This window comes from Glycine max, chromosome 1 (genome assembly GCF_000004515.6).
Source record: "Glycine max cultivar Williams 82 chromosome 1, Glycine_max_v4.0, whole genome shotgun sequence".
Taxonomy (NCBI): domain Eukaryota; kingdom Viridiplantae; phylum Streptophyta; class Magnoliopsida; order Fabales; family Fabaceae; genus Glycine; species Glycine max.
Genome location: NC_016088.4, coordinates 47,805,667 through 47,831,135, shown reverse-complemented (window position 1 = coordinate 47,831,135; position 25,469 = coordinate 47,805,667). Strand labels below are relative to the sequence as shown.

At 31.0% G+C, this 25,469-nt stretch overlaps 1 non-coding gene and 1 pseudogene across 1 annotated transcript; both read right to left on the bottom strand.

The window, feature by feature from the left end:
• Positions 1-17,045: 17,045 nt before the first annotated feature.
• On the bottom strand, positions 17,046-17,116 carry TRNAG-GCC (transfer RNA glycine (anticodon GCC)). Its single transcript has one exon. It is a non-coding gene; the product is annotated as a tRNA-Gly (tRNA).
• A 1,119-nt stretch (positions 17,117-18,235) lies between these two features.
• Positions 18,236-23,289, bottom strand: LOC100814062 (arginase-like; annotated as a pseudogene).
• Positions 23,290-25,469: the final 2,180 nt, after the last annotated feature.

The window sequence follows — 25,469 nt, the reverse complement described above, 5'->3', positions numbered from 1 at the left end:
GAGTTATGAGACTGACCATCTCTATAATTTGTGAAGTACGGTTGGACATTATGGCAAGCCGTTAGGTGATGCAAGTAGTATTGATATTGATTGATAATGTGTTAATGAACCTTTATCTTCCTGTGTGTATGTTGTTAGTTAGCTTATTTCTCTCTTGATGTGTAGATTAGTGTTGTAAGAACCTTTTGAACCATATATATATGTCTTGGATGAGTGAGTCCTTCTTGATGTGTAAACACATGATTACTTAACTCCCTTTATTTTGTGTGTAGTCGTGAATGTAGTTGTTGAAGTTTGTGATTCCTTAATACATCCTTATTAACTGTTTAATTCTTACTTCTTATATGTACGTTATATACTTGTTATAGGAACCTTATAATTCTAAGTATATATAGTTGTAGTATGGTGTTCTACCTTAATTGCATAAAGAGTATGGTTGTTTGTGATTTTTTGTTCTTAGCGATGCTAATACTCTATAGGTCGATTACTCATATCGAGATATAATTCATAAAGAATACTATTTGATTGTACCTTCTGATTCTAGGGCAACCTATTTTTGTGTTGCATGCTGAAGTCAAGTAACTTGATTACACATGCACGCTTGAGTATAATTCATTCTTTGTGTTATGAGCCTACGTCAAACAGTTGGATTATCGATGTTTCTGTCACAATCAAGCGATAATTGATGTCTCCATGTGTGCGTACACTATGATTATGTTTTTGTTTCTAGAATTCATTTGGAATGTCTGTTGTTGATTCTGAATGAGTGATATCTTGATTTAAAAATTATCGTCTCCTAATCATTTAAGTGTTCATTTTGTTATGGGTTGCTCATCTTCCAATCATGTCTAGTTAAACTACTTGATAATCTATCTTCTTGTTACTTCTACTACGAATAGAGAGAGACTTCATCCTTGTCAATCACGTTAAGAAGTTTTGAAAGGAAATACTTGAGTGGGCATTATCCTTGTTACCTATAGATGAAAGTCAACTGAGTAAGTCATGTACTTGTGTTCCTTGAGGATATACTTAGTTACCACTTAAGTGCGAGATTGAGAATCTTATAAGTGTAGTACCCATAGAAAATTGTAACCGTAGTTCCTAGGAGATAACTGGTAAAGAGTTGTTTAAGAATATAGAGTAGTTAAAAAAGTTGTGAAGAATAGTTAAGAGGTTTAATGTGGAACCTTAAGAAGAGTGTAAGGTAGTTAGTAAGGCATTAATTGTTAAGCATAGAAGGATTCAAGAGTGAGTGTTCTTGCGTAAGGTAGGTGACCTAAAAGATTATTGATGATAGTTGTATGATTAGCGAGATAAATATTAGTTCTTTTTACCTTAATATGAGAAAAGTTTGAGGATGCTATGATGACTACCTTAGTACCTGTTGTAGCCTCTAAGTGTACCTGGTCACGTCTAGACAAGATCAATGCCCTTGTGTGTTCATGGGATGCATGGATAGGATCTCCTATCGTGAGTAAGCCCTTGTAATGGTTTCGATTATTAGTGCTCAGTGTGTTTCCAGTTAAGTTGGATAATAGGGTGTATCATAAGGTTGTTATAGACTTTTGAGAATCATGTTTCGTGCTAAGAGTTTTGTTACGCATTTTAGTTAGATGAGGATAACCCTTAGAGTATGTCACGTTTAGGTGAGAGATAACTTTAAGTCCTTCCTAGGAAGAAGTTGTTTTGAGATGAGAGGAAACCTAAGATTAAGATGAAATTCCCTTAACTAGTAATCGAACAAAAAATTTATCATGGGATTCCTTGAATTAACCTAAATTCTTGTTGGAGATGACTCAAGTAAGTTTAAGTTTCCGGGTGAGATCCTTGTAAGGAGTAAGCCATAAGTTCATAGAAAAGTCAATCACTATAAATCGTTGAGTGATATCTTAGCCGCGTAGGTCCTTATTGGTGTAGTAAAATATTTGAAATAATTTTTAAGTTTAGAGGAGTGCTTGTAGGAGGATAAATAATGATCAATGTTTCTTGACAACTTAAGACTTATGAAAAGATTTATCATATGCGTGATTTAGAGTAGGTAACCATGGTGTTCACCATAATGTTTTGGGAGACATTACCGTTAGTTTGATACATTGTGAGGACCTTTGTAGTTGAATCCAAGATAAAAGAGATGGATAAAATTCTCAAGAATCTTGTTATGAGTTTAGTTTCAATCGTTAGAACTAGCTTAGTAATTAGAGCTTGAGTAAGAAATCGTTAGTATGACCAGTGTCCTAGTTATAGAGTTAGACATCGAAAACAACAGTTGAAACCTCAACTTCAAGTGCAAAGTTATAGGGTGGCATGAGTATAAGTGTGTGAAGATTACCTTGAGGTGAACAAGCTTACAAAAGTGAGGAGTAAACTGTATTGCTTATCTAATTAGCAACCAATTAGTATCAGGTAGGCAACCTTAGAGTGGAATCATTACAATTTCTTGAATCGTCCCATGTCTGAAAAAGAGTCGACCATATGATCAGTCGCGTCTCCTTATGTTTGTTTGTTCGTTTCAAATTGTCATTAGTGTTTCCTATGATATTATTCTACTCCAAATAGTATGTCATTCACATTCTAGTATCGTTGAGATGTTACTCTTGCAATAAAACTTAACTTATGAAATACTATCATTAAGTAAACGAGGATCCTCAGATTTAGTTGCCAAGTGCAGAGGAGTCTTATGATCAAAGTCACGGAAAAGAGTTTCAATTGTACACACATCTTGGTATTGGAAACCATATGTGTAATATATTTTTCTCGATCTTTCGGCAAAGTTTCGGGGACGAAACTTCTTTTAAGGGGGGTGAAATTCTAACATCCCAATTTTCGTAAACTAATTTAAAAAGGATTGTTATTTGTAAATAAATAGAGTTTTATGATAAGGTTTTTGTAATTAAATAAATAAAGAGAAATAAGTGTATTAAAATAATAATTTGAGAGAAAATAAAAAGGTATTTTATATGTGCATTTGATAACAAATAAAATAAAGTTTGTTTTTATAAAATAATAAAAATAAATAAAATAATAGGTTGTGAGTACCCTAGGTATAAATAGCGATATGTTAGGTCAGACGGTAACTTTTACGACTGTTCATTCTTTCAATTTCGTTTTCTCTTTCCTCCTCCCTAAAATCCTTTCTTTTTCCCGTAGTCCACTAAACATGTCTAAATTAAATGACGATTTCAGACTCATTCACCGTTGGATCGTCGTAAAATTTGAGCACCACGTTTGAAACCCAATTCCGAGCATTTTCACCGTTGGGAATTGTAAAAACATGTCAGAGCTAAGAGAAGTACCCTTTGCACCCTAGCTTTCTCTTTTCCCGCAGAAACCCAAAATGGTCTCATTAAAACTATGATCCCGGTTTCGTTAACCGTTGGATTTTCATGAAATTTGGATATGTTGTTTAAAATTCAAATTCGCACACTTTCACCGTTGGGATTTGATAGATAATAATTTTAAGGGAGAAAAAGGAATCACATGAAGACAGTACAAGTGGAGACTTCAATCCCTGCTCCGTCTCTCTGACGTTTGGGAACTCTATCAGAGCAGTCGGAAGAAAAACTTGAGGAATCTCAGGGAACCGCTAGAAATGTCGCTATTGCTGTCGGAAGACACATGAGTCCGCTTAGAGGTAAGGGATGAGTTATTCATAATTGGGGATTAGTGAGAACATGTGTAAAGATCCTTAGAGGATTAAATTGAGGTTTTATTTTGGGATGTTTATTAAATTGTAATTTTTCCTTTATAACTATAAATAAAATATTGATGTTCTGATGAGAATTGCTTGATAAATTGTGCTCATGATATTTATATATTTTGACCTATGATTTTGATATAATTGTGTAATATTATTCGAGGGGTTTTAGTCCCCAAGTTGTGATAGTCTTTTGGATAAATTGTTATATTGAGGATATGAAATGATGATTCAAATTGTGAGTATATGGTGAATTGAACATGTGATTAATGATGGAATACATGTATATTGAGATGTGTATTGTGTTGTGAGCTATGAATTGTGCAATCACACAATTATAAGACCTTTTAAGGACGACGAGTTTTGCACGACAAGTATTGTGATGGGAGTGGCCCTGACGGACTCTTCAGAGTGTAGGCCTTGGGGGTCACCCGGTTTGAGTGCTCCTTTAAGCCTATGTTGATCCCATATGGTTGGACCATTCTCGCAAAACACTCTAACCCTGACTGGTCTCCCTATGATATTACCTAGTGAAAGTGATTTGATTTGCTAGTGTGTGATTTGTCTTGTCATGTACTCCTAGGTGCCCAGCGAGGTTTTTCACTAATATGGTACCACATTGTATATATGATTGAGTCTTAGTGTATCTGCTGCATAATGCTTGTGTATTGTTCTATATTGATTGATTTAATGATATTGTGTTTTGACTATTGAATATGTGAATGTTGTGAAAACGAATGAGACGTGTGGTGAAATAACGTGAGTTATGCTCAAGTAAATTGTATTTTGTTATATAATATTTATACCTATATGTTACTTTATTTTTCTCTATTAGTGAGGAATGTGACAACTCACTCCTTGTGTGTTGTTTGTGTTTTGATCCTGTGATGATCTTGAATTTTGTGTTCGGGGGAGCAGATGAATAGGTGGATGACCATGAAGAACCTCATGCTAGAGGACATGGGAACACAACGCTCTGATAGGATGTGACATTATGATATATGTTCTATATTAATTGTATGAAGCTTAAACGGCCTTGTTTGAGCCGAGATGACTTTATTATTTATTTGGACAAGTTTGAATATGATTTAGAAGGAAGGGAATGTGAGCCTTTTATTCCTTTAAAAGACTTGTATTTAAAAATATTTTAAAAATACTTTTAATTAGTATTTGAATTTTTATTCCTTTATTATTATATATGTGAGGGGTAGAGGATGTCACAAAATGATTGTTTAACCTGTTAATTTCCTGTAAATCACACATGATTGGAATGTTCACGAATTTAGTTATTAGATATTCAAAAGGGACGCGCACATAGAAAATCATAATGCTGAGAAGTTACTATTCAATTGTTTCTTAGGATATGTTAGGCTATGACTTAGAATATTTGAATGAAATAATTAGTAAACCGCAAGATCTTGTGGTTTTAATATTATTTCTTATTATAACTTAAGTACGTGAAGTGTATGGTTGTGACTTGTGAACTCTAAGGGATACTAAAAGTAAAGTGAATACTTGCTTTGGGTCAAATCTGAATATATATGTTTCAGGTTTAAGCTGGTTTCTGGTGTATAACATGCTTAAAATGAAGTCCTTTTCATGTAGCCAAAACTGATACTTTGTGGAATCTCATAACAAAATTGGAATTGTTTAAATGTATGACCTAATACAGACTACAAGATACATAATATGGGTTGTTGATCTGTTTGGATAAGTTCTTTTAAAAATATTTCTAAAAGAAGAAAATAAAAATAAAATAATGAGATGAGCTTCTTTAAATTAAAATGAATTCTTCATTAATTAATCATTGGTTATTTTGTAGAAATTTTTCATATAATTTCTCTAAAAGATGAGAAGATATCTATAATAAATAATTATTAGTTAATGAAAAATTTATTTTAACTTAAAATGAATTCTTCATCAATTAATCATTAGTTATTTTGTAGAAATTTTTTCATATAATTTCTCTAAAAGATGAAAGGATATCTATAATAAATAATGATTAGTTAATGAAAAACTCATTTTAACTTATGAAAAAGTTTATTTTATTTTTTCCTCTTATTTTTCTCTCTTAGAAATACCTCCAGAGAAACTTACCAAAATGGTCCTAACACAAGAGATTATTAAGAATTATTCAAAAGCAACAAAAAGAACTTGAGTTATCAGAGTAATATAAACTTGTCATATTTCATTACACGAGCAACTTTTCATAATATTTGTTCTATTAATTGTTGTATTCTACATAATGCTCAAGTGTTGGATTGTATGCTAAACTGCTAATGTTATTGAATCTGTTTAAGATTTTTAATTTTGGCCGACAAACCATCTATTTATAATATATAATATATAAAATTTGAAGTGCAAGTTGTGGAGGTGACATATCAGCATGAGCATTATTCTTACTCATCAAACCATGTCAACATGAACATTCTTTGTTATCGAATCACATCATCCATCCTTTATACATCCATCCTTACCTTTTATTATAATTCGGTTTCAACACTTTTTAATTCAGTGTAAATTATTCATAAATAAGTGATATTAAACTAAATCCCAGAATACATTTCATTTAAGAAAATATAACAATAAAGAAAAAGCGACTATTTTTTTTTTAATTATCAATTTAATTTCCATATTATATTAAAATGCGTTAATTTGATCCCCAAATACATTTCATGAATTTTGCTAAATGCATCGAAGAGTCTCGCTAAGCAAGAATGATTCTTGAGAGGAGCAGAACTATGCTAAGCAAGAAGTTATACTCTAACTGAGTGAGAGCCAGTCCAGAAAGTATAGATTTTCTGCCTATGGTATCGCGCTAAGCAAGGAGTCTCCCTCACTAAGGGAGATGAAGGTGCCTATAGAGAAGAGTGGAAATTGGGAGGTGTAAATAGCAATTGCTTAGGTTAATTAGTGTAGAAAAACACAGGATATTATGCAATGTATTTTTTTTAGTTGATCAAAGCAGCCAAAGGCTCAACGTTATCGTACATATTCAAAATTGCTCTTTTAGTAGTTATACTGCATGTTTGGAAATCAGGTGAAAAAATATGTTTGACATAAAAGTACTTTTGCAAAAGGATCAAGATCATTACCTTTGCTTTCGTTTTGTTTTTATTCATTGAATTACATTGGAACGCACGCCGCAACAATTTCAAATTTTCAATTGCAAACCAAACATGCATATAGTTATCTGACTTTTTTTTTGGTTAGTCTCTTCAGTTATTCTTTTGTTGTCTGTCTTTTGCTCTTATCAGATTTGTCACTAGTAATGTTCTGTTTCTAAAGATTAGTCCTATTGCATAACTGTTAAATAAATACTAGATTAATTCATTCAACTTCTGTTGAACTTTTGGATTGTAAATTCATTCAACTTTCTTAATCTGTTCTACCAATACAATCATTGACTTCCATTTGCAGGCTGTTGAAATTATTTAAACCTATCCATTCAGTTAAAGATGTTCCAGATTCATAATTACCAATGTTACCATAAATTTGGCCCACTTGGATTAATGGTAAACCATGTACAAAAGCAACTGATTCACTGCTGAATTGTATAACTATCTATCTTTGCAAGTCTTAATTGGCTGCTCCTCCCGCCCGTTTAGCTAAATTTTATTTGTTTCATTTTTTGTTTTTGCAACAATATGTGCGGTTTGTGCGCATGAAACGTATTGAAAGAACTTGGGATCAGTTCTAGGATATGGTTTGAGCACATGACAAAAAAATATCTAGTCAATGGGATATTGTGTGCATGTAACATGAATAGAATGTCCATTTCTTTTGTGGTTTCACAATAAATGTAGAAGTAATAAGTGGTAATATAGTATTAAAAAAATCTTATTTATGGTTAGAGAAATGAAAATTTTGATATTTTTCTTTTGTTTTGGTTATGCAAAATAATTTTCCTTCTAGAATATTAAAGTTGGTGGTCAAGTTTAAAATGCAAAAGGAATGACAAAAGAGATGACTATTGCCATTATTGATAATTTGGCTTTCTATATTGTATTAAATGTGAAATCCAAATAAAAAACTTCTAGTTTCAAGTGCGTTTTACCCTTTTTACTTGTGTGTATTTATGATGCCAAGATTGTAGAAGCACTAAACTTGCTATGGTATAAGTTTTCTTTATTCATAGTTAAAAAGAAAAAGCATTACATCCCTAAGATTTTGCCTACAAAGATTTCTTTCTTCATGCTCAATTGAAAGACTATATCTCGAGTCATCAACTGATTAATTGAAATTTCATGAAAAGGCAAAGAACGGGGAAGTTTGGAAGCACAGAGTTCTTGAGCCACTTTGATGTAAACCCATTTGCACAAGGGTTGAAGTTGGATCTTCAGAGGTTTTTCTTTCTTTTTTTTATGAAATTTATTGAATGAGAGAGAAAGTGACGAGTTTATGGAGGGTTGAATGTAAGGTATTTGGTTCAAAGTTTGAATGTGTTTGGATGGAAAATAAAGATGATAACAATGGTGTTCAAGTGGGATTAAAGAATGAAGGTTTAGAAAGATGAAGAAGGAGAATGAAGAAGGGGGTTGGAAGAATCACTCCTCCGGAATTGGTGTCACACACAAGGTGGTGTTCCTTGATAAATCAATTTCTTAAATCACTCAAGTAACTAAGGAGATTCACTCTCACACTTTAGAAGGTGATTAAAAACTCAAATTCAAGGTCTATTTTTTATTAGAAAATGTGCAGCCTATAAATAGGAATGACATTAAATTGGTTACACAAGTGAAATGATCACCAATAACAACAATTGATGGTGTCATTAAACCTAATTAAAACTAGAATTGATAACAACAATTGATGGTGTCATTATACCTAATTAAAACTAGAATTAAGACACATAAACATATGGAAAATTGTGCAACTCCTTGGTCAGCCAAGAGGCAGCCACAATCCTAGAGTTTTCACCTTATTAAACCTTAATTTCTTTGAATTAAAACAAGCTCATAGGTGGTGCAAATCCCAAGAGTATTGACAACCACTTTAACACAAGTTTGAGCCTTTATTTCAACTAACAAAATGCTAATAAAACCACTCAACAAAAGTGGCACCCTCTACTCTTCTTGGAACATGGTGCAATTAACAATCCGAAGCTTCTCCATTTGTAACTTGGGCCTAAATTCAAATAGCATGGTTAACACTTGTTGAAGAACTTCCTTGGCATTCTTTGTTCTAGCCCTTGCCATAGGTCCTCCAAGTCCTTCTAAAGGTTCCTTGCCTTGTCCTCATCACTCTCTCCCTCTTCAAAAGGATTTGTCCTCAAATTGGCTTCTCCATCTACATCAAAAAGAGTTAAGTCTGACACATTAAATGTAGTACTCACATTATACTCACCGGTCAATTCAATCTTGTACACATTGTCATTTATCCTTTCAAGTACTTGAAATGGACCATCCTCTCTTGGTCGAAGCTTGGATTTCCTTTGCTCTGGAAACCTCTTCTTTCTCATGTGAACCCAAACCCAATCTTCGGGTTGGAAAACAACTTTTTTGCGCCCCTTGTTTGCTTGTTTAGCATAGCTCTCATTCCTCTTTTCAATTTGGGCTTTGACTCTTTCATGGAGCTTTTTCACATAGTCCGCTTTGACTTGTCCTTCCTTATGCTTAAAAATTGAAATATTAGGCATTGGCAACAAATCAAGAGGAGTTAGTGGATTGAAACCATAAACAACCTCAAAAGGAGAACAACTAGTGGTGCTATGCAGAATCCTATTATAAGCAAATTCAATGTGAGGTAAGCAAACTTCCCAATTTTTAAGATTCTTTTTCAAGACGATCCTTAGCAAGGTACCCAAAGTCCTATTCACGACCTTCGTTTGTCCATCTATTTGAGGGTGACAAGTAGTAGAAAATAGTAGCTTAGTACCCAACTTCCCCCATAAGGTCCTCCAAAAATGGCTTAGGAACTTGGAGTCCCTATCACTAACAATGCTTCATGGTAATCCATGGAGTTTCACCACTTCTTTGAAGAACAAATCCGCCACATGATTAACATCATCAAATTTCCTACAAGGAATAAAATGAGTCATTTTAGAAAACCTATCAACAACAACAAATATGGAATCCTTATCATTACTTGTTCTAGGCAGCTCTAAAACAAAGTCCATTGATAAATCAATCCATGGAGAATCCGGAATTGGTAAAGGGGTATACAAACCATGAGGCATTACCTTTGACTTGGCCTTTTTGCAAACAATACAACACTCACAAAATTTCTGCACATCTTTCTTCATGTTAGGCCAATAAAAATGCTCTTTCAATGTATCTAAGGTCTTTTGGACCCCAAAATGTCCCATCAACCCTCCTTCATGGGCTTCACACACAAGCAAGTTTCTAGTAGAACACTTGGACACACATAATTTATTTTCTTTGAAAAGATAGCCCTCATATTTATAAAAACCATCTTTAGAAAACTTTTCACAATTTTTGAAGATTTCACCAAAGGTGTCATCTCCTTCATACATTTCTTTCAAGCAATCAAATCCAATCATTTTTGTTTCAAGCATAGAAAGAAAAAAGTGTCTCCTTGACAAGGCATCCGCAACAATATTTCCTTTTCCCTTTTTATGTTTAATAACATAAGGAAATTTCTCAAGAAATTCAACCCATTTGGCATGCCTTTTGTTTAACTTACCTTGTCCTTTTAAGTATTTTAGGGACTCATGGTCACTATGGATCACAAACTCCTTGGGATAAAGATAGTGTTGTCATGTTTTCAACGCTCTCACTAAGGCATACAACTCCTTATCATAAGTAGAATAGTTAAGGGTAGGACCACTTAATTTTTCACTAAAATAATCAATTGGATGACCTTCTTGTAACAATACAGCCCCAATCCCAACATTTGAAGCATCACATTCAATTTCAAAAGATTTTGAAAAATTTGGCAAAGCAAGTATGGGGGCATTGGTTAACTTTTTCTTAAGAGCATTGAAAGCTTCTTCTTGTTTCTCCCCCCATTTGAAAACAACATTTTTCTTAATTACCTCATTCAAAGGTGCTTCCAAGGTACTAAAATCCTTCACAAATCGTCTATAAAAACTTTCTAGGCCATGAAAACTTCTCACCTCGATCACACTTTTAGGTGTAGGCCACTCTTGGATAGCCTTGATCTTTTCTTCATCAACTTGAACCCCTTTGGAACTCACTACAAAACCAAGAAACATAACATGGTCTTTGAAAAAAAAAATACATTTTTTAAGGTTAGCATACAATTGTTCCTTCCTAAGCACACACAACACCGATTTTAAGTATGCAACATGCAAATCAAGGGTTGTGCTATAAACAAGGATATCATCAAAGTACACCACCACAAATTTACCAATGAATTCTCTCAAAACATGGTTCATTAATCTCATGAAAGTGCTTGGCACATTAGTCAAACTGAAACGCATAACCAACCATTCATATAATCCATATTTAGTTTTGAAAGCGGTTTTCCATTCATCTCCTTCTTTAATCCTTATTTGATTGTAACCACTTTTCAAATCAATTTTGGAAAAGAAACAAGCACCATGCAATTCATCAAGCAAATCATTAAGTCTAGGTATTGGATACCTATATTTAATGGTAATATTGTTTAAAGCTCTACAATCAGAGCACATCCTCCAAGAACCATTTTTTTTTTGAACCAAAATTACTGGGACAGCACATGGACTCATGCTATCTCTTAGCCATCCCTTACCAATGAGTTCCTCCACTTGTCTTTGGATCTCCTTGGTCTCTTGAGGGTTACTCCTATAAGCTGGCCTATTAGGCAAAGAAGCTCCTGGCACGAGATCAATTTGATGCTCAATTCCCCTCAATGGTGGCAACCTACTTGGAACACTTGATGGAAACACCTCCTCAAATTCCTGCAAAAAAGTTTTCACACTAGAAGACAATTCAAAGTTGTCAAAAGTGTTAGTGGTCAAAACATAATTTTTGCAAATCAACAAGTATAGAGGTTGTTTTGAATGAAACAACCATTTGACCTTTCTTTTTGTAGCTAGAAAATTCTCCATCACTTTAAGTGTTTCACTCATCTTTTTCCTCTCTTGTGTTTCCCTCTTTTTGTCTTCACTTTTTGAACTCTCAAGTGTTTGGCTCTCTTTTTCTTTTTCTCTATTTTCTTGAAGAATTTTCTCTCTCATTTTTCTTTGATCCTCACACACTTCTTGTGGACTCAATGTTTTGAGCACTATCTTTTTTCCTTGATACGTGAAAGAGATCTTGTTGGTGAAACCAACATGTTAGCCCTCTTATCAAATTTCCATGGTCTCCCCAAGAGTAAGTGGCTGGCCTCCATAGGAACAACATCACAAAGCACCTTATCATTGTACTTTCCAATGGAAATATCCAACTCCACTTGCTTCCTTACTTGCACCTCTCCATCCTCACTAAGCCATTGAAGCTTATACGGCCTAGGATGTGGTTTTGTGACTAAATTCAATTTAGACACAAGTCTTGCACTTGCCACATTGGTACAACTCCCTCCATCAATGATCATCATGCAAACTTTGCCATTGATCAAACATCTAGTGTGGAAAATGTTTTCTCTTTGACTTTCCTCCATAGACTTCAATTGATGGCCAAGTAACCGCCTAATCATCAACAATTCACCCTCCGGTGTTTTCTCCACTTCCTCCTCATCATCCTCACTTTCTTCTCCCTTTTCAACTTCGGACTCACTAATGTACTCTCCGTCTCTAAGAATCATGGCTTTCTTGTTAGGGCACTCATATGCATAATGTCCTAAGCCTTGGCACCAAAAGCACTTCACATCTCGACTTTTTTTTTAGGATTGTTCTTGGAATTTTGGAGGAGTTTTTGATGGTATAGGTGTTGCATTAGAGGTGGCAACCCCTTTACCCTTGATCTTCCAACTAGAAGAACCATAATTAGTGGAACTCCTTTTGGCCACACCTTTCATTTTCAATTGTTGCTCTACTCGGATTGTTTTGTGAAGCAAATCCTCAATTTCAACAAATTTCTACAGCTCAACAATATCACGGATATCACTATTTAAACCATTAAGAAATCTAGTCATAGTTACCTCTTCATCCTCTTTTATCTTGGCTTGAATCATGAGCACCTTCATTTCTTTATAGTATTCCTCAACGCCTTTGCTACCTTGGGACAAATTTTGAAGTTTGAATTTTAAGTCCCTAGTATAGCTTGCCGGCACATACCGCTTCCTCATGATCCATTTCATCTCAACCCAAGTTTCCACCAAAGGCTCCTCATTTCTAGCTCTCTCCCTTTGCAATTTTTTCTACCACACAAGAGCATAATCCGAGAATTCTGCAACTGCTAGCTTCAATTTTTGGGCCTCCTCATAGGTGTTACATGAGAAGATATGCTCTATCTTGAGCTCCCACTCCAAATATGTCTCCGGATCACTTTTGCCTTTAAAGGGAGGAATGTTGAGCTTGACTCCTTCAATTCGGTTTGGCCTTGGACCACCACCATTTCCTCCTCTCCTATCTTCCTCATGACGTTCACGATTCTCTAATCTCTCAATTCTTTCATACAACTCCTTGTTGTTCTCCCTCAATAGTCTTTGCATTTGAGCATTGAGAGCATCCAACAAAAATCTTTGTGCCCCATCCAATTGATGTTCACCACTACCTGACATATTCAAAATAAAAATAATAATAGTTATAAAGAAAATAGAACCTCACAACACTCAATTATATCTCTCAAATATGACATTTTTTAAATAAAAAAAATTGTACACTCTTGCCTTTTTCCACTCTAGAATTCTCCTTGAATTCTAAAGCAATTCAAGATAAAGTTTACACAAAGTTCAACCACTAATTAGTGACAAGGAAAAGGTTTAAGGTTAGGCTAACAAAAGCTTAGAACAAGAACGAAAAATTCCAGCAACTACACAATGGGATTTTTTTTGAAGGAATTAAACTTCATAATTTGGCAATCCAAACCTTCTAACAACCAATTATATTACCTTCAAGAATTTTTTGAAAGCAATAAACATCCAAGAAGAAGACTCAAAGATAGTTACAATCACTTCTATCATGATTAAGAAATTCAAAGGTTTGATTACTTTCATACATTTAAAATCCTTAACAAAATTTATATTCTACACTTTATATATCTTACTACTCTATCTATTTTCTTTTATATATATATATATATATATGGATAACTAAATAAATGGATGGTTAAATTGTACTTAATGTTTACATTAAACGATTCTCATATGTATTTCACTATGAAAATTGAAATTATTTTTCTAAATTTAATTTTTATATTAAGATGTATATATATATATATATATATATATATAATTTTTAAATAGCATGTTTATTTAATTTGATATTTATTTATTTATTTGAGATGTTTCTTTACTATCTTAAGTATTATTTTCAATTCAAATTATTTAATAAATAAATAATTTTAATTCAATTAAGTCTATATCATACTTTCTACTTACAATATTTTTTTTATATTTTATTTACTATAATAATTTTAATCTACTAACAATTATATTTTAATAATTATTTTTCAGATAAGTATTCAATCAACTCAACTTCAAGTATAAGGATCTATATTAATTTGGACAATCCTGATTTTGCAAAGTTCAAGATAGAGTAAAATGAACTTCCTTCTTTTGTTTTATTTTATTATACACATTTTGTAACATTTAACAAACAAATTCATTAGTTTATTCTAATTCTTTGATTGATGTAGCTAAAAAATTATAAATTTTATTTTAAATAACTACTTTGTAGAAAAAACTGGAGCAACATCAAATAAAAGAACTATCCTCTCCAAGTTCTGCCAACATTGATCTTAACAAGAGAATGTAAAAAAATAGAAGATCTTTGCAAGATATGATGTTCATGAGATGGGTATCAGAATTACATGTATGCTAACCTACCATGACCTTCATATTCGTAATATTCAATAATACTTTATTTTTTCTTAGTTTTAACATATATAAAATAATAGGATAATGTGTTCACAATTCATGCATCAATCAATGAGATCAACGATTCGATTGGAATCTTGAATCATGTTACATGTGAGAGATGTCAAAAGAAAGTTACAAAAGAGGGGAATCAATACACTTGTAGAGAATGCAAATAGCTATCCAAGTATCCAACAACAAGGTTTAATGTTTTGTATATAATGAATTATTTTTTATAACATAATTAAATAAATATTAAAAAATTTAAAATCTTTTTTATGCTTAAGATACAATTGAAAGTCTATGATGACACAAGTGTAGCAACATTCGCAATGTTCAATCGAGATGCGTAACAAATTTTAAACACAACAACATTTGAATTCCTTCACACCCAAACTACAAATAAGGCTGACATACCCAGTCTTAAATACCCTTTGCAAACGCACTTTCATTCACTAATTAATATTTTTATTAAAAAAAGGAGTTCACTTCACCACAATAAATATCATTCATGTGAAGAACAACTTATAAGTTAAGCCAAAAGCTACAACCATCCAACAAGTCAGAAGGTGCATCTTCATCATCTAATGAAGAAGTTTATCAAATCTCACAAAGTCCATTAAGAAAAAAAGGCAAATAAACAAATTTTCACATGTCAAAGTCCAAATCTACAACTATCCAATAAGTCAAAAAGATGCATCTTCATCATCAAAAGAAGAAGAAAGTCTATTAAAGAAAAGTGTGAAAAAAGATCTGTCGTAAGTAAAAGCTCAAAGTTACAAGCATCCAATAAGTAAAAAGATGCATCTTCATCATCAAATAAAGTTTATTCAATCTCTGAAAGTCCATTAAGGAGAAAGAAAATAAACAAGTTGGTCTGAATAAGAGTCAATCTTACTTTGAAGCTTAGAAAGGAGCACACCAAAGAAAACAAAATTCAATAACAGGTCATTGGCAAAAGGAAATAAATACAAAAATTATATTTAAATGAACATTTTTTTGTGTTTTATTCGCATCATTTTTATGTTTTTTACCATTATGGTTGACTATTTTTTCTTTCATTAAATATATTTCTATGGCTGCTTTATTACATCGATTTCACTTTATTCTTATATTGCTCTTATCAAATTTATACATAATACTTATCTTCATGTTAATCAACTTTAGTTGAGTGGTCAGCCTTTAATTTTAAGAATATTTCCTTATAAATATATTGATAAATAAAAAATATCTTAATTTATATGTAATTTCTTTTATCTCCTTTAACAAAAAATAATATAAAATATCATTGAAAATTATATTTTTAAATTTAATTTATCAAACAAATAATTTATTTAATTATTTATCAACCCGGGCAATGTGCGGGTCTATGTCTAGTTAGCATGAACTTACAATTTTATCAAATATTTCTTGTGTTGCATTAGATGCCATTTGGCCATATCTCTTGGTGTGAGTCATCTTCCACTTCACATGTCTAGCAACTAGGGATGGAGGGTCGATAATCATTGTTGAATCCTTAGTATACTCAGCTTGTTGTTGTCTTGTCAATCACTGTGTCCCTTTCTTTCTTTCTCACTCATACGAGTCTTATTAAGAAAATACTTGCTTTATTTTCCTAACTCATATTCTTACTTAAGCATCGCAGTTCTTTGTCTTGCAAGTCCCCTTCCTATTAAAGGCATCTCTCCAAGCCGGTGTGTGAAGTTTGGAACCCCACTCAACCACGTACACCCTGATGTGTCATGATTTCAAATTTTGGTAAGAACAATATATATCTTTCATTATTATTAAATTAATTTTTTTTTAATTTTATAGTTTCATTTTCTTTTTATTTTTATCTTCTTTACTTCCTCACTAATAAAAAATTAACAACTAACAACTGCTTGTAAAAAAAGAATACTTATTTGACTATGTTGATGGTGTTTAAATATTGATCAAAGGAATATATTTAACTAGTTTCGAATTTTATTTAATATAATACTTTAATTATCACTTTTTTTCATTTTTTAGTTAATTGTGAAAATAATGATATTTAAGTGTTATTATTTTTTACATTCTTTATTATGGAGGTAACAATATTTTTTATTCTTTTTAGACAAGTATTCTTTTTTTATTTGTCTATTTTTTTTGTTAAAATATAGTATGAACAAATTAATAGCATATAGCAATATCTGTAGATTGCAGGGAAGGGAGTTTCAATTAATCTCATCATTTGGTCTATTACAAATTTCCAAAGTAGGGCCAGGAAAAGAAAGAAAGAAGCAAAAACATCTGAATATGATTACTTTGAAAACACTACTACTCTAAGAAAAAAAAAGTATAACAAAAATAGAGAGCTCAGAAACATGTTCATTCATCCAACTGTGTGGAGATGATAGTAATCGACCCTTCAATTACAAAGAATTCTCATCATAGCTCCCAATGATGATGCACCAGCCGGGAATCGAACCCGGGTCTGTACCGTGGCAGGGTACTATTCTACCACTAGACCACTGGTGCCATTTGAAAATATTAGAACAGAAAATTAATAAAAATAATAGTTTTCATCAATCTATTTATACCACAACCTCAGCTAGCGCTCTCAAGTCCGCTAAATCCTTTCCTACAAAGTCACGATGATGGCATGATGCTACTACAAGTTCAATGCATAATAACATATATAATATCCACAATTTCTAAGTATAATATTTTTTTTATCGGCAAAGATAATAGTATTAATATATAACCTAATATAATACCATATTTGAATACTTTTAAAATTATGTGACTACCTCAACCGTGATTTTCTCCAAAAAAAATTATGTTACTTCATATCAATGGTGGCCCTCAGGACAGTTTAGGTAATCGATTGTCCAGGGTTTCATTTTTAAAGTTTTTTTTTATTTAGTTTTAAAATTTATAAAAAATAAAAATACCTTTCAATAGATTTCTCTTAAGAAAATAATACTAGTAATTCGTCAATTAATGGTGATATTATCACTTATCAACAAAATTTATTCACAATTTTGAGAAAAAAATAAACAATTTAGATGTAATGTTCAACATAAAACAGAACATTATCACATTATTTTCTTCTATTCTTATTAGGTTAATATAATTACGAAAACAAATTTCTTGAACCAATGGTTATGATTCAAACATCAATAATGAATCAAAATCAAACTTTATGATATTGAATTGACATTTAATTGTTTTTACAATGCATGTATTACTTATGATTCCTGGAAAACCAAAATACAAAAATTGACTCCAAAAAACTGTTGAAACGAAAAAGTGATTTTTCTTAAGGTTTTGGGCATGGTTTAATTTTCAACATTTTTTTATCGATTCTAATCATCAAAATTATACCGTTGGATTCATTAACAAGTAAACTACGATAAAATTTACCATAATGAAAAACTTTATACTATATCTCTTACACACAAACTTTTATTAATACTTCTAGCAGAACATAATATAACTAAGTCTTATACAGATACATCATTTTCACACTGTAAGTGTAAACAATGTAAACACTTCATGTATTATTTATTCATAAGAACATAACAACACTCTATATCAACTGAAAAGTTGCATGAGTGCAATGAAGAAAGTATCACACACGTGATAGAATATTGATCATTTTGACATCTTTGCTACCATGGCAATCATACGATCAGGAGTGTCACGTTGTGGGTTGTATTCAATCATGTCTCCACCAACAATGTCACCTTTGTGATTTTGCAGCATGTTCGTAACATCTCGGAAAGAAATTAAAGACCTCCTGATTCATAATGGGACACTCCTACAGCATACCCTGGATCGAGACAATCCACATCGATTGAGATGTATACGCCTTTGACACCTTCTCCTAGTTTCTGCAAAAGGAAATTAAACAAATCATAATAAAGTTTGGAAACCAAAAAGGTTTTATATATACATAAGCAAATGCATGTTAACCAGGACATTGACGAAGGAAAAAAAATTATTGGATGCACAAAATTGAATTTTCTATGATTTTTAACGCTCTCTTATAATTTATACACTAATAAATTTTTCCTTTTAATTATTTAATAAAACTCTTAATATATATATATATATATATATATATATATCCCCATTCCCTTCCCCCACCTAAACAAATAAAGAAGTGCATATAAATCATGGAAGCAAGGATAATATAAGATGCATAAGTAATAAAGGTCAATTCTTCAATAATTATAGCTATTGCTACAAAGCAATTTCCATATTTGAAATCTAAGAGTTTAATTTTAATAGATGGTAAGTAAAAGAGTTATGTTTTTAAGAGAGAGAGACCAGGTTCTCCAAAAATGGGCGATCTTTCGAAAAATGTCGCATTTCATACTGTTTTATCCCGAACTTTTTGGCTTGTTCACGCCCTTCTTTATTTATTGATCTTATGTCAACCTGAAATAATTAATTTAATGAATAAAAGGCATAAATAATTTGCGATATATCATGAAAATGATGGGTAAAGAGATATTGAAATATTTATCAACATCACTAACCAAGAGAAATTAGATTAGGGTGAAGAACTAACGAAACAAACTAACTAACAACATTTCTATATAATCTAATTACAAAGACAGAAATCAACGAAAATAATTAAAAAGTCATGTCTCTTTTTTTCTCTTGTCATTTCCCTGATAAATTCAGCTTGTTGAAACTATGGAATCTTCTTTATGTTTGAGTGCGTATGCGTGTGTGTGATATTAATTGGTGGTTAGAAAAATATGTGAAAGCATAAAAAGTTTGCCTACAAGAGTCAGCGAGCATATATAACCACCCTCCATGATTCGAGCAAAAGAAGAAGCGCGCGAATAATACTTTCCTTCAAATTTATCATAAAGATCAGGATGTGCATCAAAACGAAGAACATCAACCGGTCCCCCAAGGTTCTCAGGTATGGCTCTAACAACTGGATATAAGATTGAGTGATCACCACCAAAATTAAGGGGAGTAATGGATCCTAGGAATGGATATACATTATGAGAATCAAACTATATACAGTTTAGACAAAACAAAATAGAAACTTATGATCTTTCAAGTAACAAGAAATGCTAGTAAATTATTCTTTTCAACATACATTTTTTTAATAGTTGAAATTTATTAAAAATCATAAAATTTTGTGAGTCTCATAACTTATTTAATGAATTTCTATCATAATTTTGTATTTTCAATAAATTTTAACTAATAGGAAAGAATGTGTTATAATATGTATGTTTTACTCTATGTTTCTAGCCATCTTATTAATGTAATAGTATCCTTGTTGCTAAAAAAATGTTACAAGAATGCTTTCCGATCTAAGTGTCAAGGTTTAGGAGAAATAATAGTTGTGCAATGCAGGGACAGTCAAAATTGGTCTTCATGCAACTCTTAGATTTTTTCTACTCATGCTCAAACTATAGTGTAAATATATTTTCTGTTTATTAGTTAAATTAATTAATTAGGATTTGTGACTTTAGGAGTTGTGGATCAAACACTAGTTGAAATGCATAAGCAAAAGTAATTTCTATGACCAATATCAACAGTTTTCTATGTCATCTTTTAATTCCAATGTAATGTGAGTGTTTAAATTAAAGCATAATCTCACAAATTAACAATTTACCTCTTTCATCACTAGCTTGACAAAATCATTAACAACTTTCATCAGTCTCTCATCTTCTATCCCACAATCTCACATTTCTTGAATAGGGATATCACCAACATCAGCCATTATTCGCAAGTCCTTTAAATCCTTTCCTACAAAGTCAAAATCATGCTACTATGCTCATCCATTAAATATCATACAATTTCAAAGTTCAATTTATATTGATAATGAGAGATCAAATTCTATTCTTAAATCTTTATATATAATAACACGATTTGATGCAAAGAATCATCAATAACCATTACAACAAAATTTACAAATTTAGACTATGGCAAGAAAAAGCATTTGCTAGATTACCTTCTTCAGTTGTGGAGTTTGCACTACCACACCAAATACCCTCCCAAATGAAAGGAGGTGCAAATGAAGGTCCTTCACGAAACAATGAATTATGTCCCAAAGGAACTCCAAGAAGAGTTGAAGTTGCTACAGCACCTCCCAAACTATGCACAAGTTCTTTTTGAAGAAAACCAATTAACACTACTGAAAAAATGATATGTAACAACAGTTTTTAAGATCTTTTAACGATGTTTTAGGACCGTTGTGGTAGCTGATGTCGTGAAAAGTTAATATTTTTCACAATGATTTTTAAACTGTCTTAAAATGGTATAATTTCTAAGGCAGTTTTATCTTGGAATCGTCTTAGAAATTATTTTTTTTTTAAAATAAAATAAAAAATGAATGCTTATGAGATAGTTCCTGGAAAAACCGTCTTAGAAGCATAATTTTTTAAGACAGTTTTTGAGTAAAAATCACCTTATAATGTATTTTTAAAAAAAAATTAAGGATTTTAAGACAGTTTTTTCGCAAAATCATCTTAGAATATCTTCTTTTTTTATTTTTTTTAAAGTTGAGGATTTTAAGATGATCTTTTCAAAAACTGTCTTAAAAAATCTAGACTTTTTAAAATGATTCATTGAATAACCATCTTAGAATATTTATTTTTAAAAAAAAATTAAGAGATCATTCTACTAATATAAAACAATTTTCTTTTACATAATGATTGTATCTATGTGCTCAACTAGATGAAAGAAAAGAAAAAAAAATAATAATCACATTGAACTATGCATCTAAATCAGCTTGCCCTTCAATGATACCAATAAATAAGCTCTTTCATCCACTCAACCAAAGCCTTCTCTCCAAATAGGCTCAAACTCTTCACGAAATCCATAAGCATTTTCAAAATTTTATGCGAATAACATCTTCTAAACTCTGCAATTAAATTATCACAACATACATCAACACTGCTTACATTACTAAAATTAAACACTAATAGATTAACAACTGAATTCATAAAAAATAATGAGGGAAGACAATTATAAATACCTTTTTTAATGAGATCAGGTATGTGTCTTTCCATTTCCTCATGTGGCTTCAGCAATTCAGCTTTGATAGGAAAAACCTATAACGAAGATATTTAGTATTCATTATTCACTTCCATTTTCAAGATGAAATAAAATAAATTTATTTTATTTAAATATAACTAAAAAGTTATAAAGGACACCTTCTCATAACATATTTTACACAAAGAAAAATCAGCCATAAGCATATATATTATAAGAAAAAATGATATGGATCTGGAAAGACATATATAAGAAATAAATAGGGAGTATATATATATATATATTTACAAGCTTTAGGAGAAACCATAAAAACTAAGGTAGTTCCTAAACAAAAATTAATTGAGGAAGCTTAGCCAAGTATCCCCATTGAAAAACCTTTATTCAAACCTTTCAAAGTTAGTGAAAAGGCTAAACGAAAAATTAGGGAACTTAGAAAAACTAAATCCTTAATTGAAGGCGTAGGTGACAACCATAGTGAATTACTAAACAAGATTGGTAGTTTACTTAAGGTCATTCCAGATACTCCCCAAGCCTCGGAAAATACTTCCAAAATGGTAACAAGAAGTACCTCCAAATTAATTAATGTTATTAATGAAGATAGTGACCAAAACTCAGATAACACAACTGAGATAGGATCAGTGTCAGAAAAGAATATAAATCCAATTAATTCCAAACACTGGAAAACACCCTCCAAATTATATTATCAACGTCCAACTGCCCCTGACCTTCTATTAGAAGAAAGAGGTGAAAACAATTTTAAGAGTTTTAGTGCAAATAACATCTATGAATGGAACATAGATGCACAAACGGAGTATAATATCATGAATACACTCCAACATATGACCATGGTAGCTACGGCTTACCAAACCTCCCACGAGTGTTCAGAAGAAACCATTATAGATATCTTTAGTTCCATTTGATCCGGTAGGTTATACCTATTGGGATTACGTTGATGCTTGGACTAAGGTGTTTTGGCACCAAAATACCCGCTTCAAGCATTCATGGCTGATATATTTCAAGACCAACACAATTTACAATTTTCCCAATTGGTTTTTGCAATGGTGGGACTTCTTTGGACCAATCCCAGAGATATTCCCAGAAACGGTCCAACAAGGATTTGCCCAATTTAAGAAACAATACAATTCGCAGGAATCACGAATTCCAGCAGATCTTCAATACTTTTCAAGCTTTGCACTGTCATGGATATTCTCATGGCAATATCGTTATAGCAAGACTGAAAAGACAAACCAATATCCATCACTACAAAGACACGCATTTGTAAAATGGTGGACACAATTTGACTCATCCAAAGCGGATCCAGAACAAGTAAAACTCTGGTTTCGATCCCATCCAGAATTCCTCAAAGCAGCTGATCCAGAGACTTCTGTGTTTTTGAACCAAAAGTCTCATCTAACAGCATTTTTAGCAGGATCGACATCAAAGGAGGTCTTAGCTAAAAATCTGAAGGAAGTTCTGCAAATGTTACAGCAGGAAGAAGAAGCTTCATCCTCAAAGAAGGAAGAAACAAGTTCTGCTGAAGAAGAAGAAGAAGATCCCTTTTACCAAAACGAAGATGATTGTTTTGGTATCTGTTTAGATTAAATTTAATTTCGGTCACAAAACCGTCTGTTTGTAATTAATATGTAATTAATGCTAGACAATACTACCTGTCCTGTAGCCATTAAAGTCCCGGTCAAAACTACTTGTCTTGTAACAAACAGTCAAATAGTTGTGTCTTTGATTTTGACATAGAATACATCAAGGGCACCTCAAATTCACTACCTGACTACCTTACCCGTGAATTCTTACATATATATATATATATATATATATATATATATATATATATATATATATAATTTTGCTGATATTTTCCAACTAAAGTCACAAAGTTAATAATTTAGTTTTTTTTCACATGATGGAATCTCCAACATAAAATTCATTTTATTTATCAATAAATTATTATGATTTTGCAACTTTTTATATTGACACAAGTCTAATAATTTAATCTAAAAAGTTGTGTCAAAAAGTAAAAATATAGGAAATATTAAATAAAATCATATAAAAAATATATAGAAAATATTAAACAAAATTAAAAAAAAAAGTGAAAATACATTCGCTTATTAAATAACTAAATTAAAAAATTATTTACAATTTTTAAAAAAAAAATATAGGAAAGTCATAAAACAAAAAAAATTAAAAATTTATGATTCACGACTTTAAAATCATAAAAAAAAAAAAACATACGACTTTAAAATCGAAAAAAAAATCTTACAACTTTTAAGTCATAATTTTTTTAAAAAAAAATAAGTTGAAATCTTAAAATGTTTTATGACTTCAATTTTAAAGAATAGAAATCGTAATAGATGTTAAATTAAAAGTTGTAAATTCCGTTACAACTTATTCCATGGGGTATTAATTTGAAATGTACCTCTAAATGTTAAATTAAAAAAAAAAATGACTCCTATTTGATCGTTTGACCTTTCTTTTTCTCGTCCTCTCAAATCTTATATAACTTTGGTTACTTTTAATTTTTATATTAAAATATCATTTTTTTGTCTTAAATTTTAACTACTTATACCCTTATTATTTTCAATTTTTCGAATTTAATGATTTTACTTTTAATTATTTATTTGTGTTACTTATATATATATATATATATATATATATATATATATATATATATATATATATATATATATATATATATATATATATATATATATATATATATATATAATTCTTTGTTGATGCAATTTGCATGTAATACGTGTTGACTATATTGTGTAATACAATCACGTATCCGTATGTTATTTTTCTTTTTGGAATAATTTATCTCCCCGAATAGTTTTTTAACAATTTCAATTATTATTTTTCAAATTAGGTGGTCCTCGTAGGAGCTAGCTCTTCACTGTTCGATATATATCAAAATAATGGATGGTGAAGATGAATTATTTTCTATATACTAATAAGAATTGCAAACTATTAATTGACCCCTCCGAATATTGATTTAAATTTATATTTTTCATGAGCTTTTACTAATAAATAAATTTTGTTGCATAAAGGGTGAGAGGTTTGTGCAGTCATGGAGACATTTTATTATCACTATGTTTGGATAATTTTTTTCATAAATATTTATAGAATAATAAAATAAAAGGATAAAATGATTTTTTTTCTTAAAAGTTACAACTGTTTTAAAAAAATCTTTATAAGCACTTTTAAAATAAGAAAACAAGAAAATAAGTTAAATTAAATTTGGCTCATAAATTAAAATTAACTTTCACACTTAACTTTTATAAAATATTTTTTATTTAATTTCTCAAAAATTAAGATGCATAAGTTGATTTTAGCTTGTGAAAAAGTTTAAATGTATTTTACTTTTTTTTTCTCTTTTCTATAAGTATTTGAGGATAAGTTTATTCAAAAAGTCTTTATACATATTTAAGTTAACTATATGCATGTTTTCAAGGATTGAAAATGAATCAAGTAAGATCAATTTGAATGAAACTCAATTCAATAAAAAATGATTCGGCTCAAAGTTTGATATGAAGCTCTTTTCTCAATTCGTTTCAAGCTTAGAAAAACAACTCAGTTTATCTCAAATCTCAAACTAATTTTGAATTAATTCAGTTGATTGTCCAATAGACTTCATCTTTTTTAGTGATTTCTACAACCATTTTTTTAAAAAGCATCTTTATAGCTTGTAAAGGCAAATATCACAAGGAGGTTGAACAATAATTTTAATAATTTTTAAAACCTTTTCAAAATACAAAGTTATCGTTTGAAGTAGCTTTTGAAAATAAATAATATATTTTTCACAAAACACTGAATTAGACTATGAAATTAGACTTTGGAAACAAAA